This window comes from Vidua chalybeata, chromosome 1 (assembly GCF_026979565.1).
Source record: "Vidua chalybeata isolate OUT-0048 chromosome 1, bVidCha1 merged haplotype, whole genome shotgun sequence".
In the NCBI taxonomy this organism is placed as follows: Eukaryota; Metazoa; Chordata; class Aves; order Passeriformes; family Viduidae; genus Vidua; species Vidua chalybeata.
In genome coordinates this window covers 126,915,918-126,943,393 of record NC_071530.1, presented here as the reverse complement: position 1 = coordinate 126,943,393, position 27,476 = coordinate 126,915,918, and positions in this window count along the sequence as shown.

Genomic DNA, 27,476 nt, shown 5'->3' with positions numbered 1-27,476 from the left:
GTCATGAAAGATTTATTACAATAATACAAACTCTGGTTACTTATAATTGCCCTTAAAAGCACACAACTGGTAACCAGGACACTTTCTTTTTCTCTATTTAAGTATGCAATTTCTTCTTCAGAAAGCGCCTGTTAATTCCCACTGATGGAAGGATGTCGTACTGAGTTATGAGCAGCCACTCTATCAATTTCAAAACTTGTTGCACTGCTGCCCTGAAAAGCCATAGATAGAACATTATATTATTTAGAAAGGTAGCTGCTTGCATTCGTCAGCAGTCTTATACTTTAAGATCCAGAGGTTTAACAAATGAAAGATGTTACAAGTAAGAACTGGAATTACAGGTTCTCTTTGCAGAAGGATTATCTACAAAACACTTAATAAGATTACGGTCTGACGTTAACTCTGTTGCTATGTTTGGTAGAAAATATCTGCAAAAGAATAAAAAATATATTTAGTATCTATTTCAATATTAGAAAACTGAGAAATGTTGACCTGATATATTCATTGACAAATCAGTCCTTCCCATCTAAATAGTCACACAGTGAAGTATTCTCCCCTGAAATGTCAGTACTCTCAATGAGGTCAGAAGACACTTGACTTCATCAGCATCCTAGGTACGTGTACATGGGCTAAAAGGTGGCTGTGACTTAACTTCTGAATTTCCCTTTTGTATACTAATCTTTGCCTGATGTAATTTTTAAAAAATTGTGTTTTGGAGGCTGAAATTAATTTTTGGAATTGATTGCTGTTTTTCAAAGTGGTCTATTTATAATTCCACTTCTTTAAAATGGTGCAAATATTTGAAAGTGTAGAGTATGAAAGCTTTTTTTAATATGTGTCCATTTAAAAATTACCTTGCACAGCTATGTTTATTTTTAAAGGATAACTTTCAAGTTCAGATATCCTTATTTAGACATTGGTTTATCTAGCTCTGAATTGATTTCATTTTTATCAAAAATACTCAGCCCAATTTTCTGCCTAGGATGGCCTAAAGATTGAGTTTGAATCTGCTCAATATTTTCTAGCATATTCTATGGAACTAGAAAATTCAGACTGCCTTAAAGCCGTGTAATTCCTGAAATATATGTCTGTTTTCTTTGCAGCATGCGGCGTGGGTTTTTCCTCTCCCCGGCTGCACACGGCTCTTGGGAGCCCGGCTGAGGCGTAGCTTCCACGTGCTGCCGGGGTTTGCTGCTGTGGGTTCCCGGACATGGCTCCGTGTCTCAGGCGCATGGGCTGGCCAGCCTCTGTTACCGTGCGCTAGGGATCCGGTAAAGAGGAAAGGAATTTGTCCATTTACTCCGTGCTTGGCAGGAACGGTTTATTGGTCACGCATGGCGCGGTTCGATGGAAAGACGCGACCGCTCCCGGCACTCGCATGGGAGAAAATGGCGTCTGCGTGCCGGCGGGATAGGGTTTTATGGAGGGGTGAGGCGAGAGGATCCACGGCCTGCCGGCCAATAGGGGCGGCTGCCGTGGCGGTGATGTCAGCAACAGCGACCAACCAGAGAACCCCGCAGGGGCGGGCACCGAGCCGTGGGCTGAGCGGATCGTGTGGCCAGCACGGGGTTTCCCGGGGCCGGACGGCAGGGTGGTTACAGGCGCGGCAGAGGGGTAAGGTCCGGCAACAGGCAACATGGGGGCAGAAACCGCGGGGGGGAACAACACAGGGGAAACGCGGGATTACAGAACTTGACTTATTTTAACATAAATTAAAAACCCTCATCTAAACCCAAACTCCGGTATGCAACAGCAGCATAATAGTTGTTCATAATGTACTTTGTTTTCCCCGGTGTTATTTCATGTATAGCAGCATCCCCTTGGATGGTCTATTATTCTGATCATCTGCAGTGCCTAAGGAAAGAAAAGAGCAAAGAAAAATATTTGCTGGATCACCAGGAATATTTGGCTGCACTTTTCAATTTGCTATCACAAGCACTTGCAGCAGCATCCTGCCAAAGACTATCAGCCAAGGAATCTAACATAATTTTGGAGTATGATGTGCATGATTGCAAAGAAAGAAGACAGCCTCTTAAGGAGTTTGTCTTGGAAGAGTGTGTCTTGTTATGCTTGTTGGTGTAGTGGGTCACTGCAGAAGATATTTGGAAGAGCATGGTGTCTTTGAGTAGAATTTTCTCAGACTATAACCAAAGACATTGACTGTCAAGACTTGTGTTAGCAGTGAAGAACCACATACACCCTGTGTACAGCAGAAATTATTCATAGATTTCCTAATTAAGAAAACCCTGCTGAATTGTAAAGACTACAATGACAATGCACCTCTCTATGAATGTGATCTGTTTAGTGTGAAAATTTCAGCCAGAGATTGGACAATACCTTGGAGATCATTTAGTCCAGCCATTAACCTAACATGCAAGGACTGGTCTGATGCTGCAGAAACCAGTTTTCCCAGCATCACAAGGAATGCCAGATTGCTATTACCTCTTATATTGCTTCTGCTAACTTCAGAAAGGTCATAAGATTAATATGACCTTTTCTACCATTTTATTGATATTATATTTTCTACTATTTCCATGCTTTGCTCAATAAATTATTCAATTAGCCCTGGGTGTCCATGCCTTCTTGAGATCCAAAAGGGAACAGTTTATCCTCAGTGCAAAGGAAGGAGTGTCTTACAAGCAAATTATATAAGCAAATTCCTATGTTTCTATGTCAGTAAAATCAGTATTAAATCACCATTTTTCCTGTGTGAAACTAAAACTTCTTCCCTTTAGATTTGAAGCTAATTATTCTTCTTTTCTGTGTAGACAAACTGTCATATACCAATTGTATGAGTTTGCTATACAGAACATATGAGCATTACCACGTAATGATGGATTAAAAAAAAAAAAAAAAAACGTGAAGGAAAACTATACAGCACTAAGACTTTTTGACTATGTTCTCTGTGATGTTGACAAAACAGATCAGATTGATTATGAGCCAATTGATAAGAGGGCCTCAGGCAAAAACTGTATCAAAAAGACACTTTACCGTGACAAGCTTCTACATATAAATTAAAGGGGAAATAGGAATACATGTGAACATGATGTAGATTAACCATGGATTTTTTTACTTTTTTTCCCCCTACAGCTGTAAACACATCAATAAAACAGTTTCTGACTTTTACTCATGATGGTTATTTTGTAGTATGGTTGTTATTACTAGGAAGTGATTACAGTGCTAGCATAGAGAGCAAGTTTAACAATTTCACCACAACAGAGGTTTTGGCACCAGTTTACTTAATCTAAAATTATGACGTCTGTTCAAACCACAATATTTCATTTCTGGAAAATTCAGGTAGCTAAAAATGTTAAAAAGGTTTGCTTCATAAATAATTCTGCCCATTTCAAGAATTATTACAAATTTTCTGAAGTAACCTAAAGGGAGAAAGTTGAGATTTGTATGACTGGTCTAGAAAACACTTTAGCTGAATATAGGTTCTCTCTTATTTTTTAAATTTTTTGATCAATGATATTAAAGTGCAAGGTTTCACAAAATAGATTACATGGAAAATGAGAATGAAATCCAAAGCCTTATTAAAAAAAAAAGTCAAATAGAAACATTTAGAGTTTTGTTCTACTTTGGAGGTTTAGATATATGCATAAGTTATGAAGTACCATTAGTTCAGTTACTGGCCATGGGTCTAAAAATATCAGGCAAGTACTCGCTTTTGTTATAAAGTCAGTTATCACCAGGAGAAATCTCAGTTTCTGTTGCTTTCCTTTTCCCCCTGTCCAGCATATGTACAAATACAGTTACTATAGAGGAGACATGTAGTAAGTCACCCTGGAGCAACAATTTAAATGCACTGGAGCCCTAAGAAGTGCTTACAAAATAGGTAGATTTGTAAATATCTGTTGTTTTTTAACTAGGTCTACAAAGCCCTGTATCTTGGAAGGAATTAATTTGGTTTCATTGTTTAATAAATTTGAATCCATTACCACCAACTCCATCTTATTACCTTCCAGTGTGTTAAGGCTTCTCTATGTGAGAGATTACTCTGGTACAGCTGTTTTTCAGCTGATTCTCCTGATTCACTCTTTTGTGGGAAACCTTCAGTTTTGGAATAAGAGAGACAACTGGAATGAGACATTTTCTGGAATTAGAGAAATTGCAGATGAATCTAATCAAGATGACTTAAGTCAGTTTAAATTGACAGCTTACCCTATTCCAAATAAGTTTGCAAGCATAGGGATTATGAACATTAAGTGTCAATTTGAAAGCAATGGATTTACACTGAACTTGGGTGAAAAAATTTCCTCCCTCATAAGAATGTTCAAGAAATTTTGATTATTTTTGTTAATATTTTTCTCTACTGTAATTATTAGTCTTCTCCCAAAAGGAAAAAGAAAACCCAAAAATCTTTAACTAGAAAATACAATAATAAAATGCTGTTAGTGGAAACTTGCACTAAAAGGTGATGACCTATAAAAGAGAATAATTTCCAATTAATTGTTACTACTAAAAATTCCCATCTGTGTCAAAGGTTAATTATACTACAGCAGAGGTTCATTATCTGAGAAGAAACCTGTTATTATGCTTACCTCCAACATTTAGTATTCCAAACTACTATCAGAGAATATTCAGGGTTTTTATATGTATAACCAAATTAGAGATGTTAAACAAATTACAAAGCCTTTATTCCAAAACAGACTACTTATTTCAGCTACATCCATTATATCTAAAGTTTTGGTATTGGAATGGGCTGCCCAGGGAGGTGGTGGAGTCACCATCCTTGGAAGAGTCGATGAGTCAACCAGACGTGGCACTGAGTGCTATGGTTTAATTGACATGCTGGTGTTTGGTCAACAGTTTGGCTCGATAGTCTTGGAGGTCTTTTTCAAACTTAATGAGTCTATGATTCTATGATCTATGGAATGCTTTATTGTATATTCACAGAAGGGGTTAGGTTGGCAGGGATCTCCATGGGTCATCTGATCCAACCTCCCTGCAGTCTCCTAGAGCACATCACTCAGGACTTATCCAAACAACTTTTGAATACTTCCAGTGAGGGAGACTGCACAGCTTCTCTGGGCAATCTGTTCCAGTGCTCTGTCACCTGCACAGTAAACAAGTTCATATTCCTGTGTATCAGTTTCTATGTATTTCCTTTTGTCTTATTTCTCTGCACCCCTGAGAAGAGCCATCCTCTTGATACTCTCCCTTCAGATACTTATAGACTTTGATGAGGTCCCCTCCCTGATCCCTTCTCCAGGTTAAAGAGGCCCAGATAATCCAGCCTTTCCTCCTAAGCGAGGAGCTCCAGTTCCTTGATCATCTTCATAGCTCTCTTCTGATCTCATTCCAATAGTTTCAGGGATCTCTTGTACTGAAGAAGCCAGAACTGGACACAGAACTCCTGGTGAGGCATCATCAGGGCTGAATAGAGGAGCAGGATCAGCTCCCTTGTCTATTGACAATGGTCTTCCTAATGCAGTCTAGATTTAGATCCCTTATTCCAGTTTAACCTACCTTCATGATATTTTTATAGACATTAAACTTTCTAAATATTCAACATGTTGTACAAGAACTAGAACTTGTCCTTTCATAACATTGGCTATGTTTTCCATCATTAGTTAATTCATAACCTTGTACAATCTCCTCAATTAAACCTGTGTTTACCTCTTGGTATTGCTGACTAAAGAGACTGTTTAGAATATTACTTTCCTGTGAAAAGTTTATTTTACCAAAATACATTGTTTGTGTTTACAGAAAGCTGACTGTTTAATAAAGAGGTTTGAAAATGAACCAAAAATGTTAAAAATTTACTTTGAAAATCATGTAGACAGTGTTGACTGAGAGAAGTGAAACTACAATAAAGTGGATGGATTGTGAAATGAGGACTCAGGCTAGTTCCCAGAATGTTTTTTATTGATGTCCATGGCTTTTGAATCAAACCTCCTTTATAAATGTCTTTTTGTATGAGGTAGAATTCTTGGGGATACACCTCTTCATATTTAGAAAGACACAGTTTGCTGCCTTCCTTCCCCAATTCTTCTTGAAAAAGATGCAAACTGATACTCAGGATGTTTCTGACTTCCTCTTATATGTGAAAGCAGTTCTTAAAATGTGGATCTCTGCTACTCCCTATCTTATTTATTTAAGGGGAAGAAGAGAGAGAAGAGGAAGGGGGTGGGAGAAGAGAAAGCAAGTCAATGAGTGTTAAGTGAAGCAAAACCACAGTTGTTTTGACAAATTATGAAAAAGCTGTTAGGATGAGAAAAGGGAAGAATGCAATGTCCATCCTGTTATCTATCTTTGATCTACTTTTACAGTCAATTTAGCTGAGCTAGTGCTGACCACAATATTACTGTATAACTAGTAATAACAATCCATGGTCAGAATGCATTCAATTGTCTGAGATTAATTCCAGACCAGTTCACATAAACTGATTTCTGAAATCTGTTTGCTGAAACAGTGAATTTCAAATGTGCATATAAATCTTGCCAGATATTTAACAGTAGATTTTAAGAGAAGCTCAGTTTTCATATGGGATCCTCAAAGGAATTTTTGAGAAATGATGAGTGTTATGAAGGATTGAAATCTACATAGTAAGCACCAAAGCAGAAAACTTCTTTAAAAGAAAGGTATCTTTCCATTAAAAAAAAAGGGAATTGTAAACTTCACATTAATTCATTATTCATATTTGACTCAATCTTTGAAAATTAAAGCTAAAAAGATGCAAGAAAAAATAAGTTTTTTCTTTTCTGTCTGATAATTTATATAGTCATTTACTTTGCTCAAAGTGTAACAAAACATGCTATCTCAGAGTATTAGCATTCCTAAAGGCTTTAATGAATAATAAACATATATGCTAACTACAAATCAGTAGAGGATTAGAACTCAAACCTCTGATACCAATAAAATAAGGAAATTACAGGAAAATATCAGTAAAAGACATTGAACTACTCTAGGGAGGAGCCTGACAAATAAAGTGTAACAAGTGTGCTGAAACCAGAAATTTCTAGGACTTATATAGTAAATGTAATTTAATGCTCCTGAAATAATCAATGAAAATTCTAGAAACCTGAAAATGCTTAGAAGCACAAATCTAGATAAAAATAGCACAACACTGATTCCCATTTTCCTATTCAAAATAAATGACATTTGTACAATTGTCAGTTTTACAGTAAATAAAATTTTAGAACCCATTTTGAGGCATTCTTAGCATGCTCCATTCCATGTACAATTGTAGGGGAAATTTTGACTTTTTTCTGCCCAGAGTTAAGAAAAAAATTACTAAAGGATATAATATAAAATATTTCACATTTTGAAATATCCTTTCTTCACAGGCACATTGTCTCCTGGCTGTCTGTTCCTTGAAACTTTGAGGGACCTGTGAGATTTGCTGTGGCAAAAGGTTATCCAAGAACCCTATGAAAGATGTAAACATTTTTTTGTTTTTCAGGCACTACATTCAGGCACATAATTTTCTATCACAACAAACAAAGCTCCTCTATTTTTCACTGGACAAGGCAGCTATATTTAATCAGAATCTGTTTTCCCAAAGACTTCCTGAAATTCTGAGAAAAGGAAAGCCTTTTCCCCATGGAAATGTACAAAATAATCTCTTAAGTGTCTCTTTTGAAAATGGTCTGAAATTACAAAAGGTATGGGATTTTTTCTACCCATCTTTGTTATTTCATATAGTTAGAGGGTACCTGCACAGCTAGGGAGCAATAAAACCACATCATGTTACAATGGCTTTATGCAATCAATATAATTATCCAGCTTAATAATGCTGGCAGTTGGGATGGCAGTAAAAAAAAAAAAAGCTCTGTATCTTTGTGCAACAGAACCATTAAAGCACACATTGATTTCAGTCAATAACTTTTAGGGACTTACATTGTCAAGGAATATTGCTTTTCTTTTTCCTTTATAAACCAGTTCATTTTTATATCTTAGGCTAAAATTGGCATTGGGTTTTATGTATATGGCAACATTTTGCACTTATCTCCAAGGTGCGGTTCCAGCTGTTGCAGCTTCTAGAGAGAATTAGTATCCATAGGAAGCTATAATGCTTTGCTTGTCCTTTACCAAACTAATTTGTAAATCATAAGCCTTTTTTCAGGTGCAGAAAAATCAGTCTTACATAAAACTTTGCCTGTTTTACACTGTCTCCCTTGTGCTGTTTTAAATGCTACAAAAATACATACCAAATGCTATTAATTCTGCGATACAATGCTTGAAATAAATAAACAAGAATGTAGCGGCATAAGAAAAAAAAGTCTGACATTATGCTGCATATCTTTTCAAACAATTAAAATGCCATTTTAAAATGCTAATTAAAGATTTTGTGGAAATCTAATTTTTTTTTCCAAGGCAGTATAAGGAAACCCTAAAAAAAAAAATGTTAATCTAGGGCTTTCAATAAAGTAATAAAAATAAGGTTAGCTATTAGTAAGTAGTCCAAGGCTATAGACCATTGCTTGGTGATCTGCAAGTGCTCAGTCAGGCCTTGTAATGACTGGTAACTAAAGATTATGACTCTGTGATAAATCTGAAAAAACAGATTTAATTTTGTCACATTCATGCAATCATAATTTTCTGGTTGTTTTCCTAAGGAGAGACTCTGAAAAAAGATTTTTTTTTTTTACATGCTGAAAAAAGTTGATTTATTATATCTTAGAGAAAAAAGAAACAGATTACTTTATATTAAAGATTGTTCATTCAATTAACTGTAAAGGAAGCAATAGTTTCATATGGGGGTCCCACCACTTTAGATGAAAAGCCAATAGAAGAATCTAATGAGTCATTACGAATTGTTTATGACAAGTTGGTGTTTTCATTACAAGGCAACAGGTAGTTGTTAGTTTAGTTTTCCATAACTGAGGAAAGGTAGAGCAACTTTGAAAATAAATTATTCTATTGCAATATAATGATTTCCTGATATTCTCAGATATTCAGATTCACTGTTTTCCCCAAACAGTAGTAACTAAATATTGAAATAAAACTATACAGTTTTGGGAGCATTCTCAGTATGTAAATTAGCATGAGTCAAAGATTCTTTTATATCACAAGTATTATTATTAATGAATCAACAAATTTTACTTATATACATGCCTGTTATATACATATAAGAGCAAACTGTTCCATAGGTATTTTTGGAAAAATCTCCTTCCTTGTTAATTCAGGAATATAAGGTCATATAGAAATCTTAGTCCATTAATTTTTTTTCATTAATACAACCAGATTTTGTCCTTAAAAAGTCCTTGTTGGTGATCCTAGACTTTAAAAGATGATGACTAAAATATAACAATTGCAAGTGCAAATAGTGTAAGTAACACATATGTAATCCATAGGTGCATAGAGTTCCTGACAGATGTGTCTGCTTCAACAGCTTTTAACCACTCTTTATACATTTTCCTAGATATTTAGTGTAAGAATATTAGGTATTTCTATGCAAACCAAGACACTGGTTTGAGAAACAGAGATCAGTTGTTTGTAACCATTATAAATGGATTTTTTATTTCAGTGGGCAAACAAGCCAAAACAAAACATCCCCCTTTACTCTCAATTGTGAGATATAAACTGCTTTTATTTATAAATCTTTTGCCAAAAGTAACAAACCTTCATTTCACTGCCATTTCCCCCCACAATTAAACAAATATAAGTAAAGTGAAACAGTCGACTCTTTCACATACTAAACACTATGTTTCTTTTCAGGTTCTCTGAGAAATTTAGAGAAAAATATAAGGTTATATTCACAAAGCAGCCAGAAGAGGATGAAAAGAAATTTTATACTCCTTTTTTATCAACTGCTTACAAGTAAAAGTACTCCAACTGAATTTTCTTTCTCTAGTGTTTGAACTCTAGCTCTCACTTCCCAGGAGGCCCAACAAGTCAAAAACACATTGGGAAACCAAGAGAGAAAGTCTCCCTAATCTCCCATATCTAGTCTCTTCTGTCTTGTATAAATAATTGAATATTCATTATGTTTAGGAACAAGGGCCTCTTCTTTCCAAAAGCATCAGCCTGGACTCATTCTCGCTTTCTCATTCTGTATTCCAGTGACTGTTTATAAATTTTATCTGAAAGACAAAACATTCAGAAGGAGCAAAGTAGGAGATTTACTGGCTAGCATAACTTATGTAAGAAATGGACAAGAAATTGACAGATTTAAGAGTTAATAAAACATAATTCAAGCTTTTATTATGACAAAAAAATAATTGAAGTATATGTGTTCCATGGGCTCTATAGAGGTCAGTACTCTACATAAACCCATTTTTTATCTGAAGGTAATAACTGTATAAATTACAGGTAAAAACTGAGTTATTTTAAAGGAAAGAATGTATTTATTTAGTGAAGTAATACAGGACTCCGTGGCAAGGAGAAAATTCAAAGTAAATTATCTAAGAATTTTGGATTTGGATTAGCCTCATATCTATAGCCTATAACATAAAATAATAAGAAGAATAACAATATTCTGACTATCAGACATATGGCAAAACAGCTGATAGATTACCTATGGGAATTAACAAGTGGGAGAACATAAGAGCAAGAATTGCACCGTAGATAGTAAACTGACTGAAAAGCAGCTGGTGACTGACATACCTGAGAAGGGAATAATCAAGCCAGGATAAACTACCGAAAGAGTTAGTCAAGGATTAGTCATGGTAGAGATCCTGTTTCCTATTTTCATTACATTTCATGCAGACACCAAAGTAAATGCTAGCTGATAAACTTTATCAAGCAAATAAAACAATATCAAGCAAACCACAGTATAGTACAGAAATCAGTAATACAGGATTTTATAACACTAAAGGAGAAGCAAACATTAAAGAAGGAACAAAAGTAGGTTCTGATCTCAACAGCTGGAAGAGAAAAAACATTGTGGAGCAGCTGGGTGATTGTTGACAACAATGTGTGCCATCCATCAAATAGCAAATGCAATTCTAAGATGTATGTGATGAGGTCCCCAGAGTATTCAAAGGAATATGAAATAAGACAAAAAGGTCTTGTCTTGTTTAATTTAGTAAAATGAACTGGGATGTGATAAGATTGCTCTACATAAATATATGGAGTGGTTAAGCATAAACACAAAAGAGGAAAAGGTATTTAAAAATAAGGAACAATGTTGACCTAATAAAAAATATTTCTAGATGGGCAATGAATACATTTGGGTTGGAAATTCAAAGTTGTAATCATCAGAGCCAGAATACTCTGTAACAACTTTCCAAAAGGAGTAGCAAGGGCAATAAACCAAACTAGTTTTAAGATGAAGCATGCTTCAGAAATAAAAATGTTATATATAAACATCTGTTTCAATACTTGCCAAAACACAGACAAGTATCCAATAAAACCTTGCCTAGTATTCTTGCCAAATTGCCCAGTGAGTTGCAGGAGAACAGAGATTTTTAGGATCTTTGAATGAGATGACTCGTCTCTGACAACTCTTTTGTAACTAGGGACTTCAGAAGCATTGAGAGTTAGAGATGTTTATCTGCTTTTCAGAATTCAAGAGCAAGCTGGTATTTCAGGCAGTTTGATGTTGCAGGAAAAATAAAAAAGGCATTTTCTAAGTTATGAAAATAAAGATCATAATTATTTGTTTTAAGCATCAGACCCTGAAAGTTACCCTCTTCTACCTCTCTTAACAGAAGCTGAGTTTCTGTTATCATGCGCAAGAAGATTCCTCCACTTGACTTCCACTCAAAGTGTAATAGAACAGGCTGCAGCAGTTTAGATTTGGCAACTAAAAGAAAGCCCTACACAGAGCAATAACATTTGGCTAAATTTTTTGTGCCTGACAGAAATTATATCAGTTGAAATGTCTACAAAAGTTTGCAGGTAGTAAAAATATACAGACATTGAGCAAACCTTTAAACTCTTCAGCAAAGCCCATTGCAGAACTGACCATGGTCCCAAGGGACAACAGGAACAAAATGCTTATACAATCAGGTCTGAATATATTGGCAGTCTAGAGCTCCTCTAAAGGAAAAGCAGCAGAACTTTGTTACATTGGAATTAGGTCTTCGCTGACATAAGACACTGATCAGTCTTAGTTGACAGGATCTGTTTTAGCAACTATGTAATATGCAACAGCATACTAGAGAAAAGGGTGAGCTTAATAAGACTTGAAATTTGAAATCTGAACAGGTCTAAAATTCTGATCAAACCTATTAGGCCAATGAATCTGCCAGATGGTCTAGAAGATGGTAACATACATTTAGAAAAAAAAATCTTCATGTGTGAAATGTTAGTTTTATATAAAACACCACAATATGTATTTGTCTTGCTTCAGTTTATCTAATTAGTATGGAGAAAAAAATTGCATTATAGAAAGCATTATCAATGCAATGGTAAATAAAAGTCAATAATCTAAAAATTGCAGAGATATTCAAATATTCTTCTCTTTCTACGAATTAATAAGAAAAATTTTGTTAGACAATTTAGCATCTTTTCATAGCAAACCTTCATCACTATTGTCTGATGATGAGAATATGAAGTTAGGGATATGAATAATACAATGAATCATAAAATAAATTTAAGTTATTTTTTACAGTGGACAGAAACGCAGGCTAATTTTGTATACTTTCTTCAAGTGCAATTAACCATGTGTCAAACGCTGTTAGACACTATTTATATTCTTCAAATTCAGAGGTAGATGAAAACCTCAATGGAGTGAGGAATATCAGAGCACCATACACCTTAATCCATGTCACATGAGATAGTGTGTGTATGATATCAGCCAGTATTGAGACAGAGGAAAGACAGAGTACTCTCTCTACTCTTTGTTTTTTCTCCAGTAAATATTCATCTGAAAATATTGAAAACAAAGTCTCTGTCCCACAGGCTTTGGGATAACCTCCAGCACAGTGACAGGTCAATGCCATGTATTATGGAGCAAGTCTGCATAGAATTCTTTGATATGAGAAAAGCTTGCAAAGTTTAACCATTAATTATTAGGCCTTGCCATCTTTGAGAAAACTGGCCTATTATTCCCCCTCCACTGCTGCTTTGAGATCTCTTTCTGGGACTCCAAACAAATCTGAAATTTCCTACATTGCATAGAAAACACACTGTGGCATAAAATTCAGAAAAATACAAAAACAGGACTGTTTATATTAAAGACAGGAAGAATGTAAGGGAAGATTTGTCATTTTTTATCTTTTCCCCTTGTCTTCCATAACCTTGAGAAGAGGAAGACCTAGGTTAAACTGTTTGATTAAAGTCAGCTATATGGACTGAGAAAAGTCACCTCTTTTAAGTTTCTCCCATCTGTGTGAATGAATGGGCATGCCAAGAAGGAAAGCCTCACTGCATACCTAGAGTGTCATCAGCATCAGTATCCTCATTTTGACAGCTGTTGCAGTGGCACCTGAGTCTGTGGAAAGAACCTGAAGGAGAACACTGGCATTACCAGAGGGTACAATCCCATGAAGCTGGCCTATAGCAATGCTCCTCATGCTACAAACCTGATTGATAAATAAAGGTTTTTATATTTAACACAACAGCTGCAGAAAAATACTCTACTCTAAAAGAAAAGGTTAATGTATGTATTCATACACACACACATGTATTCACACACAAATGTATATTCTGGGCATTTAAGATATTTCACTTGAGATGATTGCACTGCTCCAAATGTTTCTGTTCCACAAGAAAATGGGTCATGAATTTCTGGCTTAGTGCCTGAGAATATTCAAATGTTAATTTACTTCCATATTTTGAGCTATAAGTACAAGAGATCTATTAATCTTATAAGTCTTTATTATTTATCTTGGAAATTTAATTTCATGTGTTCAAAAAAGGGCACCAACCATGCATTAGATCTTTATAGTTTTACTTTTAATTGAGATTTTTATAAATTTTCCCATACTTTTCTACTTTTCTTGATGATATATCCTATAAATATTATTATAATAGAACAAATTACTTTGAGAAAAGATTATGTAGTTTGACCTTCTGAATACTGCAGGATATTGCTACAGTATTTTTTTTTTTTTGGAGAGGAACAAATTAACTTCATTTGCACTGCGTAGCAGTGTGTAGATGCACCTCTGATATAATGAAACCAGAGGACAGAAATCAACTTATAAAAAATCATACCTTCTGTTAAGAAACATACCTTTTTTGATTATCAGTTCATCCAAGTGCAACAAAGCGCAATTTTTAGAAATGCTAAATTTTATTGAACAAAGGGTCATATTGCAGTCCTGTATCCCATCTTGGTTCATTGACAATTTCCCCCACGTGCTGATCCACACCTTAATTTGTGAGAATGGATTGGAAAAGCAAGAGTTTAAAGAAAAAAAGTACCTGCATGCAAGGCAACATGGCATATGAGAAGCGCTCTGAGGCACTACCCCCAAGGACAGTACTATTCCCACTCTGCAATTAGTGTTATCGAATCTGATCTGGGCACTGCATACAGCATTATAAAATTTAAATTCCACATCTACTTTACAGAGCAGAAGTGGCCTACAGGCTTAGTTTGAAATTAAATTTACCAACTGTCAACTTTGCTTAGCAAGTAGCCATCCTAAAAGCTGGCTCTGGATAATCTATACTGAACGACCCAATAAGAGGAAGGAAAAGGGAGTTGTATGGCTTACATTTCAGAATACTCTCAGATATACATACACATTGAGAATACACAGGAACCCCAGAATTCCACCTGACCATGCTGTCTCATGGGCCACATACCTTTAACAATTTGTTTGTAACAAGATTGCATGCCTATTTGTAACAAGTCTGCATGACTTCTCAACAAAGAGCCCTGCGGTGTTTCCTCAAAAGCAAAAGACAATCAAGACATTAAGATAGTTAGGCATCCTATATTAAGTATTTTAAGTTTTTCAAAATATTTTAAAATGTGTTTTGATTGCCTACAGAAATTTTACTTTTTTTTTTTTTCCTATTATTTTGGTCCAAAACAGAACCTCTTCTTCACAGAAACGATGAGATTTAGTTAGCTGCAATAATAGCCCCTAAAACATATCACACTTCAGAAGGAACCTGTTCCTCCTACTCACCTTTATCATTCACGCCTAGGTGTTTCCAGATAAGCTTACACTTTGGAGGAATGCAGCAGGCACACGCTGCCTCCAGCTCAGACAGGCTCTTCAGTTACTGTATTTGTGTGGCATTTCTGGGATCCACAAGATCTTCTTAGTATCCCAGCCACTGTGAAGTAAACAGTGTGGAGTTGTGTTTTTAGGTTCCACTGTATGTGTGTTCAAGATGGTTTATCCCTCTGTACTCCCCCTTGTGCCTTTTTGGTTCATCCCAGGTTTTCCCATCAGCACCTGTGTGTCCATCAATCCCAAAAACCCTGACTCAGGCCCCTGACCCCTCCCAGGTGACTTGTCCATCCTTCCCCTCTGTCTGGAGGCTTCTGCCAGGGTCGCTGGGTGACGGGACAATGGCCTGGGGTCCCTCCCCTCTTCCCTGCTAAGTGGATACCCCGGGTGTCTTCCCTCGGAGGGCCACTCCCATGTCTTCTCCCTTTGGCTGATCGGGTTTCCACCCATCCTATATCAGGGCCTGCTCGAGGCCCAGAGCTCGCTCTCTTCTGGGACCTCTTCGAGTGCTGTTGGGCTCTGGGGTTCTCCTCAGAGTCACAATAAATCTTGGACCTACCCCCAGAAGAGTGTCACCTCCTTCCTTGCTGGTGGGATCAGCGATGTCCTCAGAGCCACGAAGGCACTCTCTAAAGCCCAGCTGGGTTCAGCAGGGAGTGCCTCTCGCTGCCCTGTCACCCCGAAAAGAGCTAGCCAGGGCTAGCAAGAGATCTGCTCTTGCAAACTGGGGACGAGATGCGGCAAACAGCATTCAGCTTCTGCACGCAGCTCACCCTCCCAGCTCCATGTTGTATCCAGCTACAGAGACATGCCCTTTTTTTTTGGATATGTCTTTTGTTTTCTTTTTGGTTTTTTTTCTGTTCTTGGGACTCCTTTTGTTGCCATTGTTACAGCTGTCTTCTCAGGCCTTAATTGTTTTACAAGAAGTGATGTGGTTGCCATACACTATGGCTATTCATATGGGCCGTGCTTCTGCAAATAGCAAAATTCCAGCAAATTCCAGACCCAGAATTTCAAATATTGGAAACAGATATGAGCATATCTTGCATGCAAATATAGCTTTACTATAAAAAGTCCTAAGCTTTTGCCTGGTCTGTAGCACATCTTTCATAAAACTATACAGTCCTGATATGAACAGTCTAGTTCTTATACATTATGCAATTCACCAGTTCTCTGAAAAAATTGCTCCAATTTACTTATCTTTGTAATTAAAATCTGCTTAATTTTCTCCACATATTTTAGATTTAATTTTCAATATTTGAATCAAATCTTCCCTGAATGATGTTTGTGTGACCAGTTAAGGTATTATCTTCATTCACAAATCTGTTTTTCATGCAAGTTTTTAATTGGTCCAGTGGTTTGATGTTTGAATAAACTCATTAGTTCAAAATTCCTAACACCCAATATAAGGCATACAGGTCAGAAGGTAGGAATGTTTGCAAACAGGTTACACTGGGGTTTGGGTTGTTGGCATTTTTGGAGTTTTTTAGGGATGTGGGCATAGGGGAGAAGCCTTATAATTTATTGATAACCTTTTGAAACTAATAATTCCCCAAATGAAAAAAAAATGTAAATCATCAATAATTTTTATAATTGCTATCTATTTTAGGTGTTTCTGTGACTGTGCTTTTGGTCATACAGTCAAGGACTCTCTGCTGTTCCTGCTGGGACCTGATACGGAACTGAATGTCTGAGTTTTCCATATTGTTCTAGCAGTTTCTATTTATCAGGATACACTCTTTCATTTCATGTTTTATGCTCTTTACAGCAGATACATTGGATTATTGGATGCTCAGGGCTTCTAAAACATATAAACTCACTTCAATGCACAATACAGACTGGTTTTAATTATTGATTTATGTCCTGTATTGTTAATTATTTCTTCAATATATGGCATCTTAAAGTTTAAGAAAGAATATTTTTTTTTTCTTTTTGATAGACAAAAAGTGCCTGGATAAACTCACCTGGAAATTTCTGGCAAAAAGAGTAAAAAAAAAAAAAAAACCCGCCACAAGTAAACTGCTGAATTTCCAAAATTTTATTGAACTTATCCTCATCCCCAGTGGTAGTGCCACAGGTGCTTTGACTTTTCAGTAAATATTATGTAATCCTGAATTAATAAATCTTACAATGCTCTTATTTCACCTAGCTTTACTTCTGTGTAACAAGAAAAGCAAAACACACAAAAGCATATTGAAAGAAATTTTCTGAAAGAAAAAAGATATAGAAGAATGTATATGCGTTACAAAAATACATTTCCTTTATACACTTCAGTTAAATCATTAATTCAGCATTAAGTCTTTTTCTGTCAGGAAGCTACAGTATCTATGGGGTTACTGTAAAGTTATAACAATAGTAAATGGCAATATCAACCAACTACTGTGAAATTATGATGTGTTTAAGTATAAGCCTTTTCTAAAGAAAGTAAACAGATGTTCCTAACAAAAAAAAAAAAAAAAAAGAAAAGAAGTAACATATTTCTACAGTACTGAGATTTTTTTCTCTTGGAGGCAGAACCATTTCATTAACAATACACAAATCTTGAGTTCCAAAGCTTTCCAAATTCTTTCCCTGCTTCCCACCACAACTGTCAATGTCCACAGTGACGAAGAAGACTGTTAAACCTATTGTAATCCACAAACAAGCCTGTAAACTGGCACAAACTTGTTTAATTCAAGGTTAATTTAAACCTGTGACATAAAAAGATCTCGTTCAATACTTATAAGACATTTTAGGTTCCCTTTGTGTGAACAGTGATTATAAATATTTGCCTATCAATATAATTCTGATTTATTCCATCACATTTTTTATGTCATTGGAAAAATAGTCATTGTATAATTCTGCTGGAAATACTTGCAGCTCCTTATCTTTTTAGTTATTTCACTGATCAAACAAGGCTATCACTACTACTACTAATTTTTATTAGATCACTACTTATAAAACTCATTGAACAGATGTAGAAAAAGCTGGAAATATATTATGTAATTCCAGCTTCTCTAATTCAAACTCTAAAGCTGTGAACATAGATGACATTCTAATGAGCCTATGCTAACCTACAGTAGCTGTATCCTAAATTTCACAATAATTTTTTTTTCCCATAGAAGGAAGAAATAAAACCTAACAAAATTCATTGACACAGATCAAAATGAATTGCTGGCCTAGTTTTGCTATAGAGTGAGGTAAAGCATCCATCAAACCAGTTCAAATAATCACCTAACTCAGGTTTAGCACACTTCCTCTACAGCAAAAACAGCTTTGTGTTTTTGGCTACCACAAAATAAGAAAATGTTATCTAAGTTCTCAAGGTTCAGAGAATGAGAATGTTTTGGATGACAAAATATCTTTTCTAAAATATCTTGGAAGACTAAAGAGGAAAAAGACAAAATTGTAATTGCTTTTCACAGAATGAAAGCCTTTAGCTTACCACTATTTCTGTTCCTCTAAAATTAGGGGGGATTTATCATTGTCTTTAATGGGAGAAGAGATGAGATAAGGCTTAGCAAGTCTGAAAACTCAACCTATAATCTTGTTTCATGGTCTAAATTACATTCTAACAGCTGGTACAGAGAGAAGAAAATTCAGGCTGAACTGAATGTGATGATGCCAATAAAGAGGAATATTTTGAGAATCAATAGAGAAACCCTCCCTAGAACCAGGGAAACCATCAATGTTGGGATATAAATGGCTGGGAAAGATATAAAAGTTATGAAAAGAAACATTCAAGAAAATATAAACTGTCAGAAAAAAAAAAAAAAAAACAAAAAACCATGTTAAAGTACAACATTATCGTTTGTGAAAATGATACAATATACAAATTAAAGCAAAAGTTGATAGAATGGACACTTAAAGAGAGTACTTTAAGCTTTCGTTTCATAATTCTTGAGTGAACAAGCTAACAAACACACAGAAAATGACCTCTGATACCACAGTCAGAATTTTTTTTCAGGTAAATACAATTATATTTTGATCTCCTCCTGAGAAAGTGTCTAAAACCAAAACCAGAATTTTCTAAACAAGTGTAATTCCTGTCACCTAACGTAATAGTGTAGCTAGTTTATGCTCATTTTTTTAGCTCTTCTTATAGTCAATATCTAGAAGAGAGCATTGTGAGGAAGTGATTCATTCATCACATCCATATCTAACTTAGAGGGTTTTCTTGGACTAAGGGGGTTCTTAGCTCTGCCCCCCAGTCTGATGCCTCTGAGCAATAAAGATGGTCTAGACAACAATGCTATTATTCAAAATGTACTTTGACTAAGTGAAGGGTAGGTGAGATTAACCTAATTCTGTTCCAAATTTTTACTTTCAAGAAATTACAATCAGATCTCCTGACATGATATTTTACAAATCAAACTATTAAAGAAGGACTAAAAAGAAGGAGTGGAAATTCATGGTCAGAGCCAAAATTCAAAACCACATTTTAAATTACTCTGGATGTGAAGCAGATACTAGCTCTATTATTTTTAATCTTCAAAAATGTTTTATATAAGAATTCCTAGTTTAACTTGTCTTAGATTTTGTCCAATTAAGAATGGAGCTGAGTTTAATCTCAAGTGAAGATTTCAAAAACAAAAAGTAACTAGTAATCTCAGATAAGAAAGAAATAGAAAAAAGTAAAAGAAATAGAAAAAGAAATAACATTTTCATTTCCTTATTGGCTTACAGAAATTTTGCCAGTATCTCCATGAAAATCTATTTCATCAAATTATGATCTCTTCATTGTATTACAGTTGGTTTATCTTCAAAGTGATCAAAAATAAAACTATTATAATTTGTAACTCCTTATGGTTAATTTTACATGCCTCTATACGTCTATTTGCCTAAATGTTTATTCAGTTATTATCGAGGATTTTTCACTGACTTTTAATGGATATCTTAAAACAATAATAGACTACATATATTTAACACATTTTTCATATTAAATATGTGAAATTTATAGCTATCCTCAACTTATTAAAAGACAAGTTTAAGGCATACAAAAATGGAGCAAAAGGTCTTCTGCTGTTCTATATCATAGATTTTCCCATTGTACAGATTTTTTTTCATTCAACTTAGTGAGTATCTCTAGAGTTGTGGAAGGAATGAGCAGCATGAAAAACAGTGACCAAGGGATTTGTTATACTAAATTAACTAAAAAATTACTACAAAGAAGACAATATGGAAAATGAGGTATATATAAATATTATTATTTATTTCTTATATATCCTGTATATTTTAACACAATCCTAAAATACCGCCAAAAATAATTTACTTCAAAATATATGACATCAAAAATACAAGATATGGTCATAAGACAAATCATAGCCTCATTGAATATGCTGAGTTGGAAGGGACCCATTAGGTTCATCCAGCACAGCTCCTGGTCCTGTGCGGGACAGGTCAAGTATCACACAAGGGGGCCCCAGAGTGTTGTCCAAATACTTAAAAAATATTATTACCAGAGTGTTTCTTAGGACATCTCATATAATTTACCTTCCTTTCAAGCCTACATGGATAAAAAGCTGTATAACTCGGCTTTGTGAGTTATATATATGTATTTATGTACATGCACACATATGAACCGCCACAAATATTGTAAAAGTCTTTGTTAGTTCCCAAACCTTTACATAAATGTTCTGCTAATATATAAGCCAGTTTTATTCTGCCCATGTGGCTATGACTAAGCTTGACTCATGACAGTGACAAATATTTCCATAAAAAAGATCAGAGTTTGAAATGGGAAGATGATAAAACCATGAAAAAAGTTTATCCAATCCAACAACTTGACAAAATAAACAACAACGTGACAGAATGTTCATTTGCTTCATATAATTCACTGAATCCTGATTTGGCAGCTCTTGTCAACCCAGCAGAAATGGCATACAACCATTCCCAAGCTTTTTTATCAGTGAGATTTAAGTAGTCAGAGTGGGATTTTTTCACTCTTGTCTGGACATCAGTTGGTGTTTCTCACATTGCATCATATTCTGGGGCAAAAGAGGCTGGATGTTGAAATTCAAACAATGGCGCACAATGACAAGTCTTTTTCAAATCTTTTAGACCTACCAGAGGGCTCATAGAACAAAACAAAACAAAACCAGTAAAGATAACCTGAATTAGTATGTGGTTTGGAGGATGAAATAAGCAGCGGGATAACACTTCTAAACACAGAAAGTTTTCTGTGCTTACAGCAGAGACTTTTCAAGGTCTCAGTCAAAGTCAATTTCCCAGGTTTCCCAGAGCTCGGTCTTGATTCCTCACTCCGAGGTCCCAGTGCCATGTTCCTTCAGATGAGACTTGAGTCTAGAGTTGAAGTGCAATATCTTCTCCTACCATTGTCTTTGCTTCCTTCTCTCTCAAGAAGAGAGAAGAGGATAATGCAGATCTAGAGAAAATCAGTTCCCATACCGACTGCAGATCCATCTTACACCACTAGTTCAGATATAGCTATAAGGACCCTTCTACCTCTTGTCAGTTTTCCAAGCAGAGCAGGACCTCATTCCCTTGGAAATGCAGTGACCTCTGAGCAGTTGTGTGCAGTGGGAAAGAAAGCAGATCACTGGTGAGCCACTCAGAACTTTTTATTTGTACTTATGAATGTGTTGAGGTGCTTCTGAACAGTCTGTGTTGTCCTTCCATCTGAAGGAAAAGGTGGCTGTATTACCAAGTTCTCGTTTTGGAAAAGCAGACACCATGGCCATTGCATTTATTTTATACTCAGATATTTTCAGTGAAAATATTTCTCACAAAGTAAAGGCTGTCTGACCTTTCCTCTAATAATCCTTACTAAGCCTGTCCAAATATCAAGATCTGGTATCTGTTCAGGGAAAATTTTTTGGACATGGGAAGGGGGAGTTGAAACATTTCAGACTGAATGAAATTACAATTACTGAACAAAACTCTTCAATATCATATATTTCACTGCCACGTTTTGCAAACACCTAGCAGAATTTGCTGTATCTAGGATACTAAAATTTGGCAGAGACAAGCTACTTATAGGGGTGCTTTTCATCATGCTAGTAAAGAAGGTCTGCTTTGGTCATAAAGAACTATCTAAATATAAACTGGCATATGCAAAATAGATTTAAATCTGGAATTTTTTATAATAACTACTTCTCTTGGATATCAAAGTGAAGATTTTACCCAATAAATGTCAAATACAACAGGAGTTTATACATGAGAAGTGTCAGACTGACTGTTGCATGAAACCATGTACAGAAAGTGTCTTTGTTAAATCTCCCACATTCTATTTAATAATTTTGACTGCAGTCTTGTATATAAATAACAGAATCTAACACTGATAATATTTTAAGATCTTAACATATGCTGTGTAAAAATAGCAGTTCTTTCAAATAATACAGTAATTCTCATCTCTAGTGACAGAAAAGATTTCCTGAAGTGTAAGTACTGACTGGTGTGGATGCTGCCAGCAGCTGTTACGTACCCAGATCCTTTCTTCTCACCATCTACAGCTGTGCCTTTGTTGCCATTGCCCAGTGAGCAACACATATGTTGCCTGAGAACTTTGAGAGGAAATAGAAAGCTGATTCCAACAACAAATGCAATTTATCATTTAATCACAGAGTGATTGAGGTTAGAAGGGGCCTCTGGAGGTCATCTTGTCCACCCCATCTGCTGAAACAGGATCATTTAGAGCAGAGTGCCCAGAGCATTGTCCAGACACTCTTGAAAATCTCCAAGATGAAAACTGTACAGCCTAGGCAACATATGACTGTGCTCAGAAAACCTCACAGAAAAAAAAAAAAAAGACATTAAATACATTTAATATATTTTAATTTTGAAAGGGAGGGGGGTTTACTTCTTTATGTTGAAGTGCTTTGTCTGAGAGTTAAAGGATCGGTTGGTTTTGGAAAGAGATCAAGGACAATCTCTAGTTTCAGAGACTGACTCAACAGATGACACTTTAAAATACCAGTTTAACAATTGTTTTGGGAATTTTTTTGGGATTTATTTTAGTGGTAAAATGTACTCAGTTTTCATACACAATGAATATAGGGTTTCAGTTATAGTTTAGCCTAAATTTAATGCATCGTTATTTTAATTTCACTGATAATTATATAACACTAAATTGAATTAATATATGCAGCCTCTCATTGGTATTAGACCCCAGGGAAAGCATTTCTGAGGAAGCTATAAAGAAACCCAAGTTTCCCACTGTGATCTATCTGTATTCTGCTCTTCTTACAGGTGTTCCCAGACTCTTATGGCCTGGGGTTCCCGGGGTTTATCTGACCCTGGCTGCTGTAGGTGTCCCAGATAGCACTGGGCTGATAAGCACAACCTGTCCCGGTCCCTCAGGCAAGCTCCCAGCCGCAGGCAATCTTAGCAAGCAGCTCAGCTCTTAAGTGAGATCAGCTCTTCGGTGAAATCAGCTCTTTAGTGATTTCAGCTCTTTGCTGGCTAAGTGTCTCACAGACATATAGGGAGGGAGAGAGGAGAAGGCTGTATGAGGTTCCACAACGGTGTCTTTATTGGCAGCTCCTGCAAAGGGTTTCAGTGACAGCTTTACTGCTGAACTGGGCAGAAATGGGGTTTTATATAGGGTACAGAGGTTTTAGGAAATGGTCCAATAGTACCATTGGTCAAGGCAAATATGACCTATGGTTTTACAGAGAGATAACAAGGGTCTGAAGGTGGAAGAGGGGCTTCTTTGATCCAGTCATCATGACTAGGCATTTCTTATCTTAGGCAAGGGACTGCCAGGGAGGCCTTGTAGGGCCTCTGGCTGCTACACCAGACAATAGCTCATACTTGCTGAAACAAAGTTCTAGTGCCATATAGTAATACTCAGCCTAAATTTGTACAGAAATTACATGCTCAACCATTACAGAGATGTTAACCATTAAAATACCTACATTAGATGTTAATTTTTTATCGCCCATGCTTAATGCCAAAGAAATGAAAAAAAAAAAGACATGATCTCCTGTTGATTTTATTATGTCTTGAATAATAATAACACAGCTTTTAGGTCTGCATCATAATGTGTACAGTGACATCCTCATAGAAGACAATACAATATAAATTTTCTAATGAAATGTATATAACCCAGAAACATTTCATTATTCACAGCACCACATCAACTAAAATCCTGTAATGAAATTCCTATGCATTTCAGCGAAATTATGTCCACGCTCTTAGTGAATTTTTGGATGCTGGACTCTTAACAAGTTTAGCTTGTATCTAACCTACTTAGTTACCTTCCCATGTTCTGTGACACAAAATACAAGTCCAGAATAATGCCTAGCAGATAAATATTAGGTTAACGTTTACCATTGAAGGGTCTTGAGAATGCAATTTGTTATCTTGTTGGAACTGAAATTATACTTTCAAATATAGGTATCAATTATATATGCAGATATACACAGATAGATCTTAGAATGGAATAAAAATTCTTGCTCTGTGCCATGTTTGTAAAACCATAAATGTTAGTTTTGGGATAAGTAATTTGCAATAACTAACTTAGTAGATTTCTACTACCTATGTGACAGTCTCATCTTCAAGGCCAATTTAAACCTATAGACATATAAAGTAAGCATGTATGAAACACAGACTGCAGTATGTTTAATTCAAGCTGACAACAAGTATTATTGTGGATAATAAGTGAATGAATCCTGATTTTAGGATTTTAACCAAGAATCAGCATAGCACAGAGGCCAAATAAGTTTGGTCTTTTTCTTGGGGAAATATAGGGGATTTCTTTCTAAAAGGGCTCTGAGCTAAAAAATTGAAACACAGGAAGGCAGAGGAAAAAGCAGACACAACAAATTATATGATGACTGGCAACAGTGTTTTAATTCACTTATGTAATAGGGTGAAGGGTACTTAGAGCTAGTTGAAGATAGACTGAAAGAAAAGGGAAAAGGCAATGAGGCGAAATGAAAGCAATGAAAAAGGCTAAAAGGACAAATGTGGAAAATAAATTCTGCATGACATGAAGATTAGAGCAAACAGCCAAATCAGAGCAAATGAAAGTCTAGTCAGAACTACGCAGGGCTTTGAATGAATAAAAGTCCAAGCTTTGTCTGAGTCTGCAGCTAATATTAATAAAGTTCCTGAGTGATCTTCACAGCTGCCATCAAGATCAGTGATAATACACTATTTTGGTACATTAAGACCTGGACAATTTTCAAGATTCATCTTCATTTAGCAGGTGTTCTCTAAACAATTATTAGATGTCTGTCCTTCCATTTTGTTGAAAGGTGTCATGAATTCCAATGTAACAGGGTATTGAAAAATTACATGAAGGTGCCCATAGCCACATTGTACTACATGACACATTTTTATTAACAGTAATGGCCTTTCACAGATGAACAATCAGAAATTTACCAGGTAAGCATTACATGAGCGGTTGTCTTAATTATCTTTTTTTCCCTCTCCAGAATACATAACAGAATATTTTTATGCTTTTGGATAATCAAATATGTGATTAATGTTGCAACAGATTAAGTTAGCAGTTGTGAAAATTTATCACTGCATTTTCACATTCTCGAATTCTGCATATTGTCTTAGGAATAATCCTTTACTTGAATAAGCAGAATGTCTTTTTATTGTTATTGTTGCTGTTATTATTATTAGAATTACTATTTCTGTTCTTAAAATACAAGAAACTAAATATTACCTGGACAAACAGCAATGTTTGAAATGCTACAGGCAGAAACACATACACATATTTGTCAGAAGGAAAAAATGTGTTTCATGGAATACTTATAACTTCTGAGAGCTGGTGAACAGAGGCTGGCAGTTCTTTGTTTTTCCCAGGCAGAAGGTTTAGAACATGATTCAGTTTGCACTTAGACAAGCAGCATCCTTTAGATCCCATGGTAGAAGTGAATACTAGATTGCAGAATGCCCTGTACTCTAGTGTTGGTATTTTCAAGTATTACCCTGTATTCATTGCAGCACAAGCAACTCTTCCTCTTAAACTATCCTCTTTGCTGAGAAAGGTCAGGAAGGAGCATGTGTTCTCTTCCCCAAAATATATCTTGTTGCTCTTGTGGAGTGTTTTAAAATACTATTTCCTTTAAATTGCCTCACTATTTATTTTTATATATACTGGTAGTACTAAAAGTTTATCCCTTTTTTATCAAACTGCATAATTGTTTCAAGCCTCTCCAAGCTCTTTGGATCCAATCACTGGTTTCAAATAGTCTGTAAATATTTTCTTCAGCTTCTTTAAAAAATAATCTTATGCTCTGCCAAAAGTTTTAGAATAGTACTATTAAAGAACATATACAGAGGCAGGAGAGAGCAGTTGCTTTCTCAGATTGAAATTGTTTCTGAAAGTTTTCAGTCAAAGTATTTATATAAGCTGTGTTATGCTGGGAATTTTTTCAAATTCCTGTAAATTGCTATATACCAAGTGCTAGGGAGTTTCTAAAATACTGCTTCAGCTGCACCTTCTGTGTAGCTGCCAGATAAAAACTCAAGCCTCTGTGGTTCTATGTTCCCAAAGATGTTGATGAATGAGAGCTTTTCTGCAAGGAGACTGATAGGATGCTGCTGGGAATACAGGAAAGAGTCTGGGAGGGAAAAATGTTACCTGTCTATTATTTCTTTTTATAGGCCATTGAAATAAATTGGAATACTAACAGATGTGTAGAATAAACAGCCACCAAACAGGTAAGTATGTTGAAGAAAAATATTATTTTTGACATATGATTTTGTTCGGCTTCTGTTTTCTTAGGAGAGCACTGGAGCCTTGCAGAATGTATTTTATTTTGATTCATGAGAAACTGAATTAAGCAATGGGTCTATTTCCTTAAATTGGTATGTTTCTACTACATTTTTTATTTTTATATACTGAAAAATATATTATTAATTTGATTCCTCAAAAATGTATTCCAGACTTACAAGTATCATTTAGTGACTTACCTTAGTCAATTTTAGTATTCTATATACAGAATAAGCTTAATCTTTCTAGTGATTTTGAGTTCCTTATTTTTAAATTCTAATCAAAAATATGTGCCATTTTCAATATATTCAACCTTTGTTCTCTCTAGTGTTCCTTTTAGTCATAACTAAGAACTAGAGAGAGTATTTTATGTGGCACTAACAAAAAATTACAAGGAAAATTAAAACTAGTATTCAAGTCATGAATATGTAAATATTTAAAAAACTCAATTTAACAACCACAGAGAAGAGCCCATTGAAAATTAGGTCTCTTTCCTGAGAAATTTTGAGACTTCAGTAAAGTTTCTTTCTGTTAAAGATCAAAATGAAAAGAAAAAGAAATAGGTGAATTAATTGCAAGTATTTCATTTCTCTTGCTGCAAAAATTTCATTATGTTATTTTAAAATTTTATATACAATTAGACAGTACTTAAAAGTTTTATTATGACAGGAGAATTTTTCATTGAAATAAGTCTGAAAAATGTAACCTAACTGGGACATTTTGAACGAGGACCTGCTGCTCGCCAAGGCCAAGACCATCAGCAATAGCAATAGTGCTCT